Source organism: Aegilops tauschii, unplaced genomic scaffold (assembly GCF_002575655.3).
Source record: "Aegilops tauschii subsp. strangulata cultivar AL8/78 unplaced genomic scaffold, Aet v6.0 ptg001328l_obj, whole genome shotgun sequence".
Taxonomy (NCBI): Eukaryota; Viridiplantae; Streptophyta; class Magnoliopsida; order Poales; family Poaceae; genus Aegilops; species Aegilops tauschii.
The window spans coordinates 8,911-27,987 of record NW_027333523.1 but is presented as its reverse complement, the minus strand read 5'-3'; the positions used below and the strand labels follow the sequence as shown (position 1 = coordinate 27,987).

General features: G+C 36.6%; 6 non-coding genes across 6 annotated transcripts; 2 read left to right on the top strand and 4 right to left on the bottom strand.

The window, feature by feature from the left end:
* Window positions 1-829: 829 nt before the first annotated feature.
* TRNAD-GUC (transfer RNA aspartic acid (anticodon GUC)) lies at window positions 830-903 on the bottom strand. The gene has a single exon. It is a non-coding gene; the product is annotated as a tRNA-Asp (tRNA).
* Window positions 904-1,261: 358 nt separating this feature from the next.
* TRNAY-GUA (transfer RNA tyrosine (anticodon GUA)) lies at window positions 1,262-1,343 on the bottom strand. The gene has a single exon. It is a non-coding gene; the product is annotated as a tRNA-Tyr (tRNA).
* Window positions 1,344-1,850: 507 nt separating this feature from the next.
* Window positions 1,851-1,922, bottom strand: TRNAT-GGU (transfer RNA threonine (anticodon GGU)). The gene has a single exon. It is a non-coding gene; the product is annotated as a tRNA-Thr (tRNA).
* Window positions 1,923-4,401: 2,479 nt separating this feature from the next.
* Window positions 4,402-4,472, bottom strand: TRNAG-GCC (transfer RNA glycine (anticodon GCC)). Its single transcript has one exon. It is a non-coding gene; the product is annotated as a tRNA-Gly (tRNA).
* Window positions 4,473-5,296: 824 nt separating this feature from the next.
* On the top strand, window positions 5,297-5,384 carry TRNAS-UGA (transfer RNA serine (anticodon UGA)). Its single transcript has one exon. It is a non-coding gene; the product is annotated as a tRNA-Ser (tRNA).
* Window positions 5,385-8,989: 3,605 nt separating this feature from the next.
* Window positions 8,990-9,077, top strand: TRNAS-GCU (transfer RNA serine (anticodon GCU)). Its single transcript has one exon. It is a non-coding gene; the product is annotated as a tRNA-Ser (tRNA).
* The last annotated feature ends 10,000 nt before the right edge of the window (window positions 9,078-19,077 follow it).

The following is a 19,077-nucleotide window of genomic DNA, read 5'->3' as shown; positions in this document are numbered from 1 at the left end:
AGAATATTGACTTCCATAACCTCTTTATTTTTTATTTTCACAATAACTCGGGATGTAATCCCATGGAGAGGAAAAAGGGGTATCTTGTAAATTCAAGGGTAGGGCTTGCATTCTGATAATACTGAATCAATTCAATATTATGAATATCGGATCTATCAAATCAATTCATGGATGAGAGTTATATTTCACGGATGAGAGTTATATAGTATAACATAGGAAGATCCTCTATCCACACTAAGACCAAAATGGGTTTTTTGATTGGATTAGGAATTCCCTCTTTTTTAATCCTTTTCTACTTTTTCTTTTCTATATCTCTAACCCACGAGCTTTCTTAATCTTCTACTTTCTTAATCTTATACAATTTCCTTCCTTTTTCTTATAGTTATACATACAATTATGTATGTATTATATGACCAACTTTCTATGGGTCACATAGACATCCAAATAAGCAGTAGAAGTGAGATGGGGAAAAGAGGTCTGAAATAAAAAGGGAATACGATTTATGTATGGATTCCGGTAAAATACCGGTACTCTATTCCATAAGAGTGGAATAGGAAATTAAGATGAGGATGGTATCATCATAAAGAAAGATAGAGTAATATAATATCCTAAATTCTACTAATCCACATATCGTATGTGTGTCTTTCTTTATCTTTATCGATCGGGAGTAGTGAAAAAAAATTCCTATATGCCTTCCCTCCCTCTTTAATGAGGGATGCAAAATAAAAAAGTGAAGTAAGGGTGCCCTGTGGGTATTTGATCTTGCTCCCTGCCCCTTTTTTTCATGGAAAAAGGAAATATCAATTTCTCCATTCATTGAACCCTAGTTCGGGACTGACGGGGCTCGAACCCGCAGCTTCCGCCTTGACAGGGCGGTGCTCTGACCAATTGAACTACAATCCCCGCGGGGTGTATGGCATACCCATTCTTAAATAGAACCATAAGAAGATTCGATTCGTCTTTCGTACTCTAAGAAATAGACGAATCATATACTACATACCCACATATTATATTATACGTGGGTATAGTGAGAGTGACATAACTAGTATGTCGTGATTTTTTATCACTAAAAATGGATAATAATCCAGCCTTCAATAAGAAAAACTCTTTTGTTTGTAAGAAAGGAATGAGAGAGATATGGATTAGAAAAAAAAAATTTCCCTTTTTTCTTTATCTTTTATTTCTATAGATCAGACATTTTATTTTATGGAAGAAAACAAAAGGATTTAGTTCATACTCACGAAGCCCTAGATTTTTGGTTTGGGCCGAGCTGGATTTGAACCAGCGTAGACATTGTCAACGAATTTACAGTCCGTCCCCATTAACCACTCGGGCATCGACCCAGGAAGAATTTATTCTAGGGTTTTTGCTAATCTATGATTAACCTCCTTTCATAATACTCCCTACCCCCAGGGGAAGTCGAATCCCCGCTGCCTCCTTGAAAGAGAGATGTCCTGAACCACTAGACGATAGGGGCATCACTAGACGATAGGGCCATATACAACCGCTCGTGATTATACTATAATCATAGTATGAGCAGTTTTTTGGAATTGTCAATATACTCGAAAAGTATAAATAGATCCAAAGCAAAGAGTTTTTCCAACTTTTCTGTTATGTTTTCATCTAGGATTTTTTTTAGTTGATCGTTATAGATTAATTCTCCGTGCTTCATTTAGTGTTCAGACCAAAAATGCATCCATCCCGCACTAAGTCATAAAATTCTCTAAAAATATAGAGAAAGTTTCAAAAACAAAGAACAAAAGTGAATCAATTTAGTAGAAAAGTACTCTATCAGATTCGAACCAACGACTTACGTCTTAGCACGAGATTACTCTACCACTAATTTAAAAAGCCCTTTATCGGATTTGAACCGATGACTTATGCCTTACCATGGCATTACTCTACCACTGAGTTAAAAGGGCTTTTTATTTAATTCAAAAATTAGCCACTTGGATTTCCCATTATGGGTCTACTGCATAATGTACATATTATATATATAATATATAGAGATAGAGAGAGAGACATTATGTAGAGATTGTATATGTATATATCGATATCTTGAGAGCTCAAAATAAAATTAATAAAAAAAAAACATACCCTACATAACATATCCAACTCTTCTTGGTTCAGGGTTTTCCGTTTCCGAAGACTAGTAAAATAGGCGGATTCTGGAACCCCAAGGATTCAACGGTATATGGATATGGAAAATATAAGATTTCCGATCCTAGCGGGAAAAGGCGGGGAACAGATACCCAATAGGATATAGGATCCTTGGAGGAACTTTTGGTAATGGCCTTGATCCTCTATGCTATTTTTTATGTGTTCTTAGTTCTATTGAACTTTTTTCATTCTTTTAAACAAGAATCTAATAAACTAGAATTGAGTCAGTGGAAAAAAGGAGAGAGAGGAAAGTGTTAAATGGAGAGAGTCGACTAATCAGAGACTTTTAGGATCTTCTTTACATCAGGTAAATCTGTCGGCCCTGTCCGTTTTTTTCTTTAAGTTACGACTCTTTGCTGCTTACTTCTATCAAGCCATAGGGAAAGTCTATGATGAATTTGGAAAACTCATCTCACTCTTACTCTATGGCTCGGACTTAATGGGGGAAGAAAACATCTTCCATAATTTCTTTTTTGTTCAATTCTGGACAAAAAAGAAAAGGAAAAAGGAATTTATAGGGACAGTGTTACCCCCTATATCCCCTAGTTTATATTGTAGGAATAATAAAACAATTTAGCAGTCTGACACACTTACGTCCTTGCAAAGTAAATAATTATTATTGTAGTCGTAACCGTAGAATAGGATCCTAATCAAAATAAATACATTTGGTTCAGGCGCTATTAGCATGGTAAGAAAAGATTTTTTTTACAGACCAGAGGGGCTATCTAAATCCTAAAGTAAAGGCGAGCGATCGAAGTAGAAGTACCAACGGCTCAGTGTCATGAACCTTCTCCATCTGATTCAATAAGGGGGAATTAGCCTTCTTGTCAAATGGCTATCCTTGACAAAGGGTACCATTTATACCATAATCTACAATGTAGCGGGTATAGTTTAGTGGTAAAAGTGTGATTCGTTCTATATAATAACTGAATTTGAAATGATATACTTAAGGCATCCTTAAGTTTTTTATTTTTATATTCCGATGAAAACTTTAGTTCTTATAAAGGATTAAATCCTTTTCCTCTCAATAGCATATTGAGGAAGAATATACATTCTGGCGATTTGTATCCAAAGACTAATTTAAATTGCATCCAAAATAAAATAGGATTATGAGTACAGAGTCGCGAAGCATAATTTTGCATTGGATTAAGTATTCCAATTTTGAAAATATGAGTAAAGGATCTATGGATGAAGATACAAAAAAGTTGATTTCCAATCGTAACTAAATCTTCTTAAAATAAGGAATAAGGAAGCCAAATAGCTAAAAAACGATAGTTTTGGTTTACTAGAACCATCCGCATATTGTTTAAGCTCGGTGGAAACCCAATTCTTTTCCTCAGGATCTCTTGAATGAAATTAGGGAACGAAGTAAGTAGATTAGATGGATTTAGATAGAATTTCTATCTCCTACTCTATAAGGATCATCTAGAAAGCGGAGAGCTTTGGTTCCATTCAAATAGAAAAGCTGACATAGATGTTAAGTGGTGAGAATATCCATAAAGGAGCCGAATGAAATCAAAATTTCATGTTCGGTTTTGAATTAGAGACGTTAAAAATAATCAACCAACGTCGACTATAACCCCTAGCCTTCCAAGCTAACGATGCGGGTTCGATTCCCGCTACCCGCTCCATTCTGTATAAAAGGAGTATTCTCTTTGTCTAGACATGTTAGAGGCTTGTATTCAAGCCTTTTTTGTCCACCAGTTTCTGGTACTCCAGAGCGGAGTAGAGCAGTTTGGTAGCTCACGAGGCTCATAACCTTGAGGTCACGGGTTCGATTCCCGTCTCCGCACTTAGCAGTCTGTATAAAAGGACTATTCTATTTCTCTAGATATGGTAGAGGGGCGTATCCAACCCTTTTTTATTCATTAGTTCCCGGCCCTAGAGGGCAAAATTGAGCAGTTTGCGAAGTCACTTGCCTTCAAAAAAAGAAGGCGCAAGGCTTCTCCCTACCCTGCAGAAAATAAAAATGAAACGAAAGGGACAGTCTACCTCTCTCTTCCCTTTAAAAAAAGTTTGCCCGTTGTTTGTCTCAGTTAATACCCAATTTTTGGAGCTCTGTTGGCGAGTTCTATTTCTGCCTCCGGAGCGCCCTCTTTTTTTGAGTGGGATGCAAAGGAAGGGTAAGATAGTAAGGGATACGGCACTAGACTAACACCTAATTAATACTTAATTTAATATAAGTAGTTAAACAGTTAACTAGACTAAACTTTTTATCATAGTACTTTGATAAATTAAGCGGGCGAGCGGCGGGAATCGAACCCGTATCTTCTCCTTGGCAAGGAGATATTTTACCATTGAACTACGCTCGCTACGGTATATATTTTATAGCGTATATCCGCCTGGGTCGACCTTCTATGTCTGGGTCGACCGTTTCATTTCATTTTCTATTATATTAGAGTTTTCCTTTTTTTATTATCTGTGAATGAATATTCTAATGGGAATGGAATTTCATAATACTGAAAGAGAAGAGCTAGCAATTCGGAACGCAAATTGCGTTTTAATACGTCTCACTATTCTAATTTTTTAGAAGAAATGGCCTTTATTATTTCTTTTTTATGGGGTTAATAAATATTAACCAAATTTAATTTAAGAAATGAGAGAATTCAGAATAGCTACGAGAAAGACTAGTCCAATCCATAACGATGTACCGGAAAATACAACATTTTTATTATTTGACCAACCATCAGGAGAAGCAAATACAAGGGGTACACTAATTACTAAGACTGAGGAAGTCGCAATTAATGCAAAAACAGCTAATTGGAAAGCAATAGTCATATTTCTAATCCTCCAAGCTACCATCAAATAAAGTTGACTACATATTTGATCCCTCACTTAAACCAAAATTGTAAAAAAATACAAGAAGTAGGAGGGGTTTAATCATGAATCCATTGATTCTTCTCTTTAATTCAAATTTATTACTTAAACCGCTTTTTTATTTGGATATGGGGGTGAGAAGAGATTATTTACTCTTTATTTCACAAGCGGGTATAGCGGATCCTGTATCCGTGTATACAGTATACAGAGATATATCGAAAAGGAACTTGTATCTGATATCTTTCTAGAGGCTAATAAATCTTTTTATTTTTTATATGGCTATGTTCTATTTGTAGGAGTAAAATAAGGATTAGGCTGTGGAGAGATGGCTGAGTGGTTGATAGCTCCGGTCTTGAAAACCGGTATAGTTCTAGGAACTATCGAGGGTTCGAATCCCTCTCTCTCCTTTTGCTTATTGAATACGTTTGTTTCTTTCATTTTTTTTTTTCTGTCCCTTATCTTTCTTTCATAAAAGGAATGAATGGCTCGGCTAGATGGAATAACCGAGCCAGAACAGAAAAAAAGTAGAACAGGTATAAATAAGAAAATCTTAGTTAAGAGGGTTCATGTAAAGAACAGGTTCCAAATCACGATCGATTCCCTTTTCAAAACCTGCTGCAGCAGCTCGGGCTCTTCCTGCATGCCATAAATGGCCCACAAAAAAGAAGAATCCTAGAACAAAATGAGAAGTTGATAACCAACTTCTAGGAGAGACATAATTAACTGCATTGATCTCGGTAGCTACGCCACCCACGGAATTTAAAGAGCCTAAAGGAGCGTGGGTCATATATTCTGCTGAGCGTCGTTCTTGCCAAGGTTGTATGTCTTTTTTCAACCTACTCAAGTCCAAACCGTTGGGGCCCCTTAGAGGTTCTAACCATGGAGCACGAAGGTCCCAAAAACGCATAGTTTCCCCTCCAAAGATAACCTCCCCAGTTGGGGAACGCATTAGATATTTACCTAAACCTGTGGGTCCTTGAGCGGATCCCACATTAGCTCCAAGACGCTGGTCTCTAACTAGAAAAGTAAATGCTTGAGCTTGAGAAGCTTCTGGCCCGGTGGGTCCATAAAACTCACTCGGATAAGCTGTATTATTGAACCATACAAAACAACAAGCGATAAAACCAAAGACAGATAAAGCAGCTAAACTAGAAGACAAGTAAGCTTCTCCAGACCATACAAATGCACGGCGAGCCCATGCGAAGGGTTTGGTTAAAATATGCCAAATTCCGCCAAATACACAAATAAACCCAACCATACATGCCCACCAATTATATCTTCTAAATCATCTACACTAACAATCCACCCTTCTCCACCAAAAGGAGATTTTAGTAAATAACCAAATATAACACTGGGGCTAAGGGTCAAATTGGTAATTTTTCTTACATCTCCCCCCCAGGGGCCCAGGTATCATATACACCGCCAAAATAAAGAGCCTTGAGTACTAGAAGAAAAGCACCTAGACCTAACAAAATTAAGTGAATACCCAAAATTGTAGTCATTTTATTTCTATCTTTCCAGACATAACCAAAGAATGGAAAAGATTCCTCAAGAGTCTCGGGTCCCAGAAGCGCGTGATAAATGCCACCGAAGCCTAAGACTGCGGAGGAAATTAGGTGAAGTACGCCAGATACAAAGTACGGAAAAGTATCTAGAACTTCCCCCCTGGCCCTACTCCCCAACCTAGAGTAGCTAAGTGTGGAAGTAAAATCAACCCTTGTTCATACATGGGCTTTTCTGGTACGAAATGGGCCACTTCAAATAGGTTCATTGCTCCGGCCCAGAATACGATTAATCCGGCATGGGCTACATGAGCTCCAAGCAGTTTACCGGACAAATTGATAAGTCTGGCATTCCCAGCCCACCAAGCAAAGCCGGTGGTTTCTTGGTCACGACCAGCTAAAACGAAAGTTCCATTAAAGAGCGTTTCCACGTGGTAGAACCTCCTCAGGGAATATAAGATTTTCATGAGGCTGATCCTGAGCTGCCATCCACGCACGAATACCCTCGTTTAAAAGAATATTTTTGGTGTAGAAAGTCTCAAATTCAGGATCTTCCGCTGCACGGATTTCCTGGGAAACAAAGTCATAGGCACGTAAGTTCAGAGCCAAGCCAACTACGCCAATAGCACTCATCCATAAACCGGTGACGGGTACAAATAGCATAAAGAAATGTAACCAACGTTTATTGGAAAAAGCAACACCAAAGATTTGGGACCAAAAGCGGTTAGCAGTGACCATGGAATAAGTTTCTTCAGCTTGAGTTGGGTTAAAAGCACGGAAGGTATTTGCACCATCACCGTCCTCAAATAGAGTGTTTTCTACGGTCGCTCCATGAATAGCGCATAGCAGAGCCGCACCTAATACTCCGGCAACTCCCATCATATGAAATGGGTTCAACGTCCAATTATGAAATCCTTGGAAGAAAAGGATGAATCGAAATATCGCTGCTACGCCAAAACTCGGCGCAAAGAACCAACCAGATTGCCCCAGTGGATAAATAAGGAATACAGAAACAAAAACAGCAATTGGACCAGAGAATGAGATTGCATTATAAGGCCGCAATTGAACAGACCGAGCAAGTTCAAATTGGCGTAACATGAAACCTATTAGTGCAAAAGCCCCGTGGAGAGCTACAAAAGTCCATAGACCGCCTAATTGACACCAACGAGTAAAATCTCCTTGTGCTTCGGGCCCCCATAGTAGCAACAAAGAGTGTGCTAAACTATTGGCAGGGGTAGAAACTGCTGCGGTTAAGAAATTACAACCTTCCAAATAGGAACTAGCCAATCCATGGGTATACCAAGAAGTTACAAAAGTTGTCCCTGTAAACCAACCCCCTAAAGCGAAATAAGCACAAGGAAAGAGCAATAGGCCAGACCATCCTACAAAAACGAAACGGTCCCTTCGTAACCAGTCATCCATAGTATCAAATAGATCATTTTCTTCTTTAGGAATTCTACCAAGGGCTATAGTCATAGTGATCCTCCTATTCAATTACTTCAACCATTTCCGAGCACCTCATATCACTTTCCAAGGCATATGATAGTTTTATTATCTGTGGACGATTTCTTTGTCGTTCAATGCCCTTTTTCAATGGTCTCGAAGAGAGAAATTTCCCATTTTTATCTATGGAGTCACAGTCACAACCGAGGTCGTGGTAAATCCATGAATTTGATTCGATTTGTTTTTCTTATACTATTTGTTTTTCTTATACTATAGAAATAGAAATAAATTGTTTTTCTTATACTATAGAAAGAAATAAACCTTTGAATTCAGCATTATTCCAAGACTCCTATTTCAAAGTCTATCTTTTAAGGAAAAATGAAAATAAAAGTAACCCTTCTTTTCCCATTCCCTCTCTATTGCATGGGTGGAAGAACTAAAATAGAGGATTCTGAAAAAAAAATGGACCTTCGAAATCCAATTTTATGTGTAGCGCAAAGGAGTTGCGATTTCTTCTTATTCCTATAGAACATCTAGTAACAAGAATATGAAATCGTAAATAGCGAAAAATTCTTGTCTTGCGCGGTCTAAGTCTAAGGAAATAAAAAAAATTCGCTTATACAATTTCATCTACATCGAATTTATATATCAGAATAGCGGATAGAGGCATCATTAAAGGAGTCAGGTCTACTTACTTTATGCTTCTTTCCAATTTTATGGTGGATTTGATAAGAACCCTTTTTGCTTTCTTGATAAATAATCGACAAAAAAAGCGTTTTTTTTTATATAACCTGCTTGTTTTATTATAATTATAACAAGTCCTATATGGAAATGCCCGCTAAAGAGAAAATCTATTTGATTGTCTCTCGGCCAATATCGATTTTTAGAAAGAAAAAACAAGAATTTTCTTCTTTTTTTATTAACATTAAGAAAAAAGAATATAATTAAAATGGAATTGGCAATATAATTTTTATAGACTTTTGAAAGAAAAAAAGGGGGTTTTTTGCAACCGTTATTTCTTATTTCTTGCCTATATCATATCACGGAAACCTTTCGCTTTGGAACGTGGAGAGATGGCTGAGTGGACTAAAGCGGCGGATTGCTAATCCGTTGTACAATTTTTTTGTACCGAGGGTTCGAATCCCTCTCTTTCCGCTCCCTTGGATCATTTGGGACTTTCGAATTGGAAAGAATTCTGACCCCCGGATTTTCTCATAGATAAATGTACGAAACAAATCCAATAAGAAAAAAAAAAAACTGAATTTTTACTCCTCGCGTCCAGGATTCCGTCCTGGGTCATTAGATAAGAATCCAAAGATAAAGAGTGAAACAAAGAATATCACTACTGTATAAACAAAAAGTTTGAGAGTAAGCATTACATAATCTCCAAGATTTTTTTTTAAGGAATAGATTACCAGTTTTTCCTTACCACACGGATCCACTAGGATGGTTTTTTTTTTATACCTAAAAATGCAAAAAAGAATTCTTGAAAAAAATTGCAAGAATTCTTTTATAATAAGCACTCTTATCAATAGCAAAAATAGGGTTAGGTGGTTAGGTATTGTGTAGGTACCTTTAGGTACCTGCTCAACCTAGGTGCAGGGGAGTAGAAAGGCTGATCCAAATTTATTGCTGTAGCTACCCATTCAATGTAGAAGAATTTAAATTTTAGAATCGAAGGTTCATAATATAAAAATATAAAACTTCTCGGCTTTTACCCATTTTTAAATTTTTTTGGAATGAACACATCATTCAATTTGGCATACAGAGTACTAAAGATTTCATCGAAAACTTACAGCAGCTTGCCAAACAAAGGCTAATAGAAAAAAGAATAGAGGTATAACAGGCATAATATCCACGATTGGATTGAAAATAGCATAAGCTTCGGGTAATTTGGCAAAGAAAAAACTAGTAGGATAAAGAACAGAATTAAAACAGATACAGGTTAAACTAAGTATATTAGGCATAACAAGCATTTCATTCTTGTAGAGTAAATAATTGGATTTTTCTTGAGTTATTTTTTTAAGGGAAAGAAGGAAAAGGCAGATTCAAAATCTTTTTTCTTCGGACTTTCCCAAACACAAAATACCTCCTTGTATTTGCACTCTCAAATGAGAGTGGAATAAATTCGACTTTCATATAATATCTTAATAGAATTCCATGTAATGATCAATGCATTTTTTTGATTCTATATTATCCGCATGTGTAGAATACTAGCAAGAGAATATCCCTCCTTTTTTATGTAATTGAAATGGTATTGACGAATAACAAATAAACATACTAGTGTTTATTAGTGTCGCATAAAACCCGAAATGGGGCGTGGCCAAGTGGTAAGGCAGCGGGTTTTGGTCCCGTTACTCGGAGGTTCGAATCCTTCCGTCCCAGATTGTTTCTGATGAAACAAACGGTGAAATCATATAGTATTCCGTACGAGACAAAAGTTTATTAAAGAGAATAATGATATCTTATTCTTTCTCAGAAAACATAATAAAGTCTTAAGTCCAGTCAAATTGACTATCTTTATTTTCATGAAAAAATGGGATCTATCAAGCACATTCAGGATATGCCTCTACTATAAAATAAAATCACTTAGTCATATTTTTTTCTTCCTTTTGGTATTCGAGTTGAAGAAGTACGAGAATTCTATAACTACCAAAAACTTTCAATCTTTTCATTGGAATAGTTTATTTAGTTATTATAGTTAATTGTTTTTGGTACTGAAAAAATATATTACTACTAGAATTCTAATTCTAGTAATTAAATTAATTAAACTTTTTTGGAGGTTGATAGTTTATTTATTGAGGAAGAGTCAATCCTTCTTTTCTCACTTCAAGATTGATCATCTCGAGCCATCCGTTGAGGGTGGAAATTTAAGAATAAATAAGTTTTAAGCAAACTTGTTTAGTCGTCTTTTTCAAACTATGTTTCATTCATATGATAGAATTTTAATATGGGTTTAAATAAATTGGATCTTGGCGGAGGCTTCCCGGATAAATACTTACTTTCTTTTATCCATATTGCTCCATAGATAGCAAGTTTTAATTAGTATAAAAAAACTAAACCAATGACTATTCATGATTCCATCCATATTGGATCAATTCTCTATACCACTTTGCAATGAAAAGAGGAATGTTTGTTATGGTAAAACTTCGTTTAAAACGATGTGGTAGAAAGCAACGTGCGACTTGAAGGACATGATCGATTGTGGATTTTTCTATCCATCATTTTCCATAGTAATGAAAATGCTCTTGGCTCGACATAGCCTGTTCTATTCGTTCCGAACCAAATTTGCGCTGGGTTTAAGTAACATAGTACACGATGGAGCTCGAGAGGACAGAATTTTTTTTATCAAGGGAAAGAATCTAGGGTTAGTGAAAACTAATAAATTAGGCCAACTTTGTCAGTCTATCCTTAATATAGAAATAAATCGAAAGGTTAAAATAAGAATAAAGTCCAATAAAAGTATATCAGAATCAATCCCTCTTATTAGATTTCTATAGAAGAGATAAATGCTTTATCGAAGGAAATAAGAAAAAAGGGTATGTTGCTACTCTTTTGAAAGAAAAAAATAGGAATTCCCGAAGTAATGTCTAAACCCAAGGATTTCACAAATCAAAGATAAAGGATTCCAGAACAAGTAAACACAATTTTCAATTGTCTCAACAACAGAGTTGGATCAGAATAAGGAATAAAAGTCAATTCGTTCGAAATGAGACAAAGAAAAGAGTTTAAAGACGACTCAAAAATTTTGGAAGGATTTTGCCTTCGAAGTTTGTCAGGCAAAATTAGCCCACTTGAGTCATGAGTATAAATGAAATTTGTTTTTTCTGTAAGGAAATTAATGCACGTCATAGTCTAATTTCTATTATTATCGACAGAAATTCGAATCATTTTCTCGAGCCGTATGAGGAGAAAACCTCCTATACGTTTCTAGGGGGGGGCGTTGTTTATCTACATCTATCCCAATAAGCTGTCTATCGAATCGTTGCAATTGATGTTCGATCTCGAAGAGAAGGAAGAGATCTTCAAAAAGTAGGTTTTTATGATCCGATAAAGAATCAAACTTGTTTAAATGTTCCAGCTATTCTCTATTTCCTTGAAAAGGGTGCTCAACCAACAAGAACTGTTTATGATATTTTAAGGAAGGCGGAATTCTTTAAAGAAAAAGAAAGAACTTTGAGTTAATTGAAGAACTAAATGAATCAAAAAGTAGGATAGGAGAAGATTATTAGTATTCCTAGTTGTCTAATTATTTAGACACAATTTACCTCTTTTTAATCCTATTTGGATTTATATTATATCGTGCCAATTCAACATAAGCCCCTATTTTATTTACTTTTTCTATCTAATTTGTTTTCTTACCATTGTATTTCCATTGACAAAGGTCTATTGAACAAATAGAATTTGTAGATAGATGGGTCTCTTTATCCTCACTCCATATTCAATTTTTCCGCCTACACTTCGCTCAAATGATAAGGGTGTTCCTCTTGCATGTATTCTCATACAATATAATATATATTTTTTTTAATAAAAATCGCTAAAAATAAGGAGAATTTGGCCATCGTGATTAGGGTCGCTCTTTTTTTAACTTTACTTTAGTGGAATTTAACCGGACCTGTTCGTTTTGGCATTTGAGTGTTTTTCATGGTCGATAAAAAAATCTTTTGATGTCTTGCTAGTTCAATGTTTTGACAGAAGCGCGCGGTGTAATTCCATTGATTTTTGGATTTCGATCGTATCTAAGATCCTTTTTTTATCTGGGTTGCTAACTCAATGGTAGAGTACTCGGCTTTTAAGTGCGACTATGATCTTTTACACATTTGGATGAAACAACAAATTCGTCCAGACTCTTGGTAGAGTCTAGAAGACCACGACTGATCCTCAAAGGTAATGAATGGAAAAAATAGCATGTCGTAATAAAATCAATCTTTTTTGAATGGAATCCAAAATTACGATTTTCTGGGTCTAATGAATAAATGGATAGAGCCTGGCTCCAATTCTGGTAAAATAAAAAGCAACGAGCTGAACTTCCTAATTGGAATGATTCCCCGCTCTAATTAGACGTTAAAAATAGATTAGTGCCGGATGCGGGGAAAGGTTGGGTTTTCCTATGAGTGGACCCTTTATTTTTTCTTTTTTTTTAGAAATCCTAATTATTCTTGATTATGGATTGAATAAGGGATGTTATGGATTGAATGTGTAAAAGAAGCAGTATATTGATAAAGAGGCTGTATTCCAAAGTCAAAAGAGCGATTGGCCTGCAAAAATAAAAAACTTGTTCTGTTCTTTTTTTTTAATTAGAACAAACATAAACTAATTGGGTAGAAAAGGAGCAGAAAAAGATCTGTGGATTAGACTCCCTTTCTTTCCAGGGTTTGTATTAAAAATGCAACACCCTGTTCTGACCATATTGCACTATGTATCATCATTCGATAAACCGAGAAATGCTTCTTCTCTCTGATTCAAGTAGAAATACAAATGGAAAAATTCGAAGGGTATTCAGAAAAACATAAATCTCGTCAACAATACTTTGTCTACTTTGTCTACCCACTTCTCTTTCAGGAATATATTTATGCATTTGCCCACCATTATGGATTAAATGGTTCTGAACCTGTGGAAATAGTTGTTAGTTGTAATAACAAGAAATTTAGTTCACTACTTGTGAAACGTTTAATTATTCGAATGTATCAGCAGAATTTTTTGGATAACTCGGTTAATCATCCTAACCAAGATCGATTATTGGATTACAAAAATTATTTTTATTCTGAGTTTTATTCTCAGATTCTATCTGAAGGGTTTGCGATCGTTGTGGAAATCCCATTCTCGCTACGGGAATTATTTTGTCCGAAAGAAAAAGAAATACCAAAGTTTCAGAATTTACGCTCTATTCATTCAATATTTCCCTTTTTAGAAGACAAATTTTTGCATTTGGATTATCTATCACATATAGAAATACCCTATCCTATCCATTTGGAAATCCTGGTTCAACTCCTTCAATACCGTATCCAAGATGTTCCATCTTTGCATTTATTGCGATTCTTTCTCAACTATTATTCGAATTGGAATAGTTTTATTACTTCAATGAAATCCATTTTTTATTTTCAAAAAGAAAATAAAAGACTGTTTCGATTCCTATATAACTCTTATGTATCAGAATATGAATTTTTTTTGTTGTTTCTTCGTAAACAATCTTCTTGCTTACCATTAGCATCTTCTGGAACTTTTCTGGAACGAATCCACTTTTCTAGGAAGATGGAACATTTTGGGATAATGTACCCTGGTTTTTCTCGGAAAACCCTATGGTTCTTTATGGATCCTCTTATGCATTATGTTCGATATCAAGGAAAGGCAATTCTTGCATCAAAAGGCACTTTTTTTTTGAAGAAGAAATGGAAATGCTACCTTATCAATTTCTGGCAATATTATTTCTGTTTTTGGACTCAGCCGCGAAGAATCCATATAAACCAATTAGCAAACTCTTGCTTCGATTTTATGGGGTACCTTTCAAGTGTACCAAAAAGTTCTTTGTTAGTAAGGAATCAAATGCTGGAGAAGTCATTTCTAATAGATACTCGAATGAAAAAATTCGATACCATAGTCCCCGCTACTCTCCTCATAGGATACTTATCAAAAGCTCAATTTTGTACTGGATCGGGGCATCCTATTAGTAAACCCATTTGGACAGATTTATCAGATTGGGATATTCTTGATCGATTTGGTCGGATATGTAGAAATCTTTTTCATTATCATAGTGGATCTTCGAAAAAACGGACTTTGTATCGACTAAAGTATATACTTCGACTTTCATGCGCTAGAACTTTAGCTCGGAAACATAAAAGCACGGTACGAACTTTTATGCAACGATTGGGTTCGGCATTTTTAGAAGAATTTTTTATGGAAGAAGAGCAAGTTTTTTCTTTGATGTTCACCAAAACAACTCTTTTTTCTTTCTGTGGATCACACACTGAGCGTATTTGGTATTTGGATATTATACGTATCAATGACCTGGTCAACCCTCTTAATTAATCATTAGACGAAATTAAGAAACAGGAAAGGGTTGATAAATGATCAAGAAAAAACTTTTCTATTTTTCATTCTGAAATGTTCTTTTTATTATAATAAAGAGTAGGTGAATCAAGTTACTAATTAAAAAAATTAGTAGAACTTCCTCTTTGGAATAGAAATTGGCTATTTCTACATAGGGAAAGTCGTGTGCAATGAAAAATGCAAGCACGATTTGGGGAGGGATTTTTCTCTATTGTAACAAGGAAGAATTATCTACTCCATCCGACTAGTTCCGGGTTCGAGTCCCGGGCAACCCATATAGAAAAGACTCATCAAAGTTAAAAACTTTGACCTCACTTCATTTACAAATACAAAATTATTGGTTTGGTTAATTTAGTTATATGGATAGCTAATCTTTGGGCTGACTTGGTTGACATTGGTATATAGTCTATGTTATACTGTTAAATAACAAGCCTTCTATTATCTATATTCTAGTTAATACGTGTGCTTGGGAGTCCTTGCAATTTGAATAAACCAAGATCTTACCATGACTGCAATTTTAGAGAGACGCGAAAGTACAAGCCTGTGGGGTCGCTTCTGCAACTGGATAACTAGCACTGAAAATCGTCTTTACATCGGATGGTTCGGTGTTTTGATGATCCCTACCTTATTGACCGCAACTTCTGTATTTATTATCGCCTTCATCGCTGCCCCTCCAGTAGATATTGATGGTATTCGTGAGCCTGTTTCTGGTTCTTTACTTTATGGAAACAATATTATCTCTGGTGCTATTATCCCTACTTCTGCGGCGATCGGATTGCACTTTTACCCAATTTGGGAAGCTGCATCTGTTGATGAGTGGTTATACAATGGTGGTCCTTATGAGCTAATTGTTCTACACTTCTTACTTGGTGTAGCTTGTTATATGGGTCGTGAGTGGGAACTTAGTTTCCGTCTGGGTATGCGTCCTTGGATTGCTGTTGCATATTCAGCTCCTGTTGCAGCTGCTACTGCTGTTTTCTTGATTTACCCTATTGGTCAAGGAAGCTTTTCTGATGGTATGCCTTTAGGAATCTCTGGTACTTTCAACTTTATGATTGTATTCCAGGCAGAGCACAACATCCTTATGCATCCATTCCACATGTTAGGTGTAGCTGGTGTATTCGGCGGTTCCCTATTCAGTGCTATGCATGGTTCCTTGGTAACCTCTAGTTTGATCAGGGAAACTACTGAAAATGAATCTGCTAATGAGGGTTACAAATTTGGTCAAGAGGAAGAAACTTATAATATTGTGGCTGCTCATGGTTATTTTGGCCGATTAATCTTCCAATATGCTAGTTTCAACAACTCTCGTTCTTTACACTTCTTCTTGGCTGCTTGGCCTGTAGTAGGAATCTGGTTCACTGCTTTAGGTATTAGTACTATGGCTTTCAACCTAAATGGTTTCAATTTCAACCAATCTGTAGTTGATAGTCAAGGTCGCGTTATTAATACTTGGGCTGATATCATCAACCGTGCTAACCTTGGTATGGAAGTAATGCACGAACGTAATGCTCACAACTTCCCTCTAGACTTAGCTGCTGTTGAAGTTCCATCTATTAATGGATAAGGTTTTTCTGCTAACATATAAGAATTTTTGAAGAAAGAAAAGACAGAAATACCCAATATCTTGTTCTAGCAAGATATTGGGTATTTCTGTCTTTATTTTGAATCTTTTTTTTCTTCTTAATCTTTCTATTCAGAATTCAGTTAACGACGAGATTTAGTATCCTTTCTTGCATTTTCATAACTCGTGAAATGCCGAGTAGGCACGAATTCCCCCAATTTGCGACCTACCATAGGATTTGTTATGTAAATAGGTATATGTTCCTTTCCATTATGAATCGCGATTGTATGGCCAACCATTGTGGGTAGAATGCTAGATGCCCGGGACCACGTTACTATTGTTTCTTTCTCCTCCTTCATATTGACCTTTTCTATCTTTGCCAATAAATGATGAGCTACAAAAGGATTCGTTTTTTTTCGTGTCACAGCTGATTACTCCTTTTTTCCTTTTTAAAGAGTGGCATTCTATGTCCAATATCTCGATCGAAGTACGGAGGTCAGAATAAATAGAATAATGATCAATGGAAAAAAGCAAAAAATCCTTTAGCTGGATAAGGGGCGGATGTAGCCAAGTGGATCAAGGCAGTGGATTGTGAATCCACCATGCGCGGGTTCAATTCCCGTCGTTCGCCCATCGCATTATTGCAAATTCCAAAAATGCAATTTTCCATATTCCTAGTTACGTATTTACTTACGGCGACGAAGAATAAAACTATCGCTATATTTTTTCCTTTTCCTAGTTCTTCTTCCAAGCGCAGGATAACCCCAAGGGGTTGTGGGTTTCTTTTTCTACCAATGGGAGCTTTCCCTTCACCGCCCCCATGGGGGTGGTCCACAGGGTTCATAACTACCCCTCTTACTACGGGGCGTTTACCTAGCCAACACTTAGATCCGGCTCTACCCAAACTTTTTTGGTTCACCCCAACATTACCCACTTGTCCGACTGTTGCTAAGCAGTTTTGGGATACTAAACGGACCTCCCCAGATGGTAATCTTAAAGTGGCCGATTTACCCTCTTTTGCAATGAGTTTCGCTACAGCACCTGCTGCTCTAGCTAATTGCCCACCCCTTCCACGTGTGATTTCTATGTTATGCATGGCCGTGCCTAAGGGCATATCGGTTGAAGTAGATTCTTCTTTTCTCTCAAAAAACCCCTTCCCAAACTGTACAAGCTTCTTCCAAAGCATACGGCTTTCTAGATGTATATGACGATCTCTAGACAGATGGATCTTATATGAATCATATGATGAAGTACCACATGAGTGGATATATAGGAAAGGAATCCAAATCTGCCGAATCGCTCATGTTATGATCTTCTACATCCTAGGTCTCTGCGTTCCGTCATCTGGCTTATGTTCTTCATGTAGCATTCAGATCGAATGACTCTATGAAATTACGTCGATACTTCCACATATTATGGGTAACGTAGGAGACATCCCTATTTTCCCCCGGGGGTCTTAATTACCACTGCTTAGCTTTCAATTTGCCTCTGACCATCAAATTAAATGTGAATAACCCGTCCTCCTTCTTAATTACCACTGCTTAGCTTTCAATTTGCCTCTGACCATCAAATTAAATGTGAATAACCCGTCCTCCTCTCTTTGAAACAAGGGGCGCTTCCGGTTCTGTGCGTGCTTCAAACAATTTTGTCTTCTCCATATTACCATATCTCTAGAGCCAATAATTTTCTATGAGGAACTACTGAACTCAATCACTTGCTGCCGTTACTCAACAGTTTTCTGTTGAGGTCTATCCCGTAGAGGTAGTCAAATTGGATCAGTGATCGATTTCTAGGTTTCGTCGTAAACCTAATTGGTTACTTCCAATTACGTAAATCAATAGTTCAAACCGCACTCAAAGGTAGGGCATTTCCCATTGATATAGGAACTTTTGTACCAGAAACAATAGTATCTCCAATTATAGCCCCTCTGGGATGTAAAATATATCTCTTCTCACCATCCCCATAGTGTATGAGACAAATGTATGCATTTCGATTAGGGTCGTATTCTATGGTTACGATTCTACCAGATATGTCTTTTTGATTCCGTCGAAAATCTATTTTACGGTATAGGCGCTTATGACCTCCCCCTCTATGCCTTGCGGTAATGATTCCTCTGGAATTACGACCTTTACCACAACGGTGCCGTCCATGGATCAAATTATTTCGTGGATTGGATTTCACTTGCCTGTCTACGGTTCCCTTGCGTGTGCTCGGGATAGGTGTTTTGTATAAATGTTTCGCCGTATTATTAAGTATTCTCCTTTAGTTTTTTTCTCTATCTAGAAGTGGAATAGAATAACCCGGTTGAAGGGTAATGATCATACGTCTGTAATGCATTGTATGGCCCAGAATAGGTCCTATTCTTCTACCTTTTCCAGGTAGTCGATGGCTATTCACAGCTACCACCTTAACACCAAAGAAGAGTTCGACCCAATGCTTTATTTCTGTCTTAGTGAATCCCGATTCGACATTAAAAGTATATTGATTCTTTCCCAATAAACGAAGACTTTTTTCTGTAAATACTGCGTATTTGATTCCATCCAT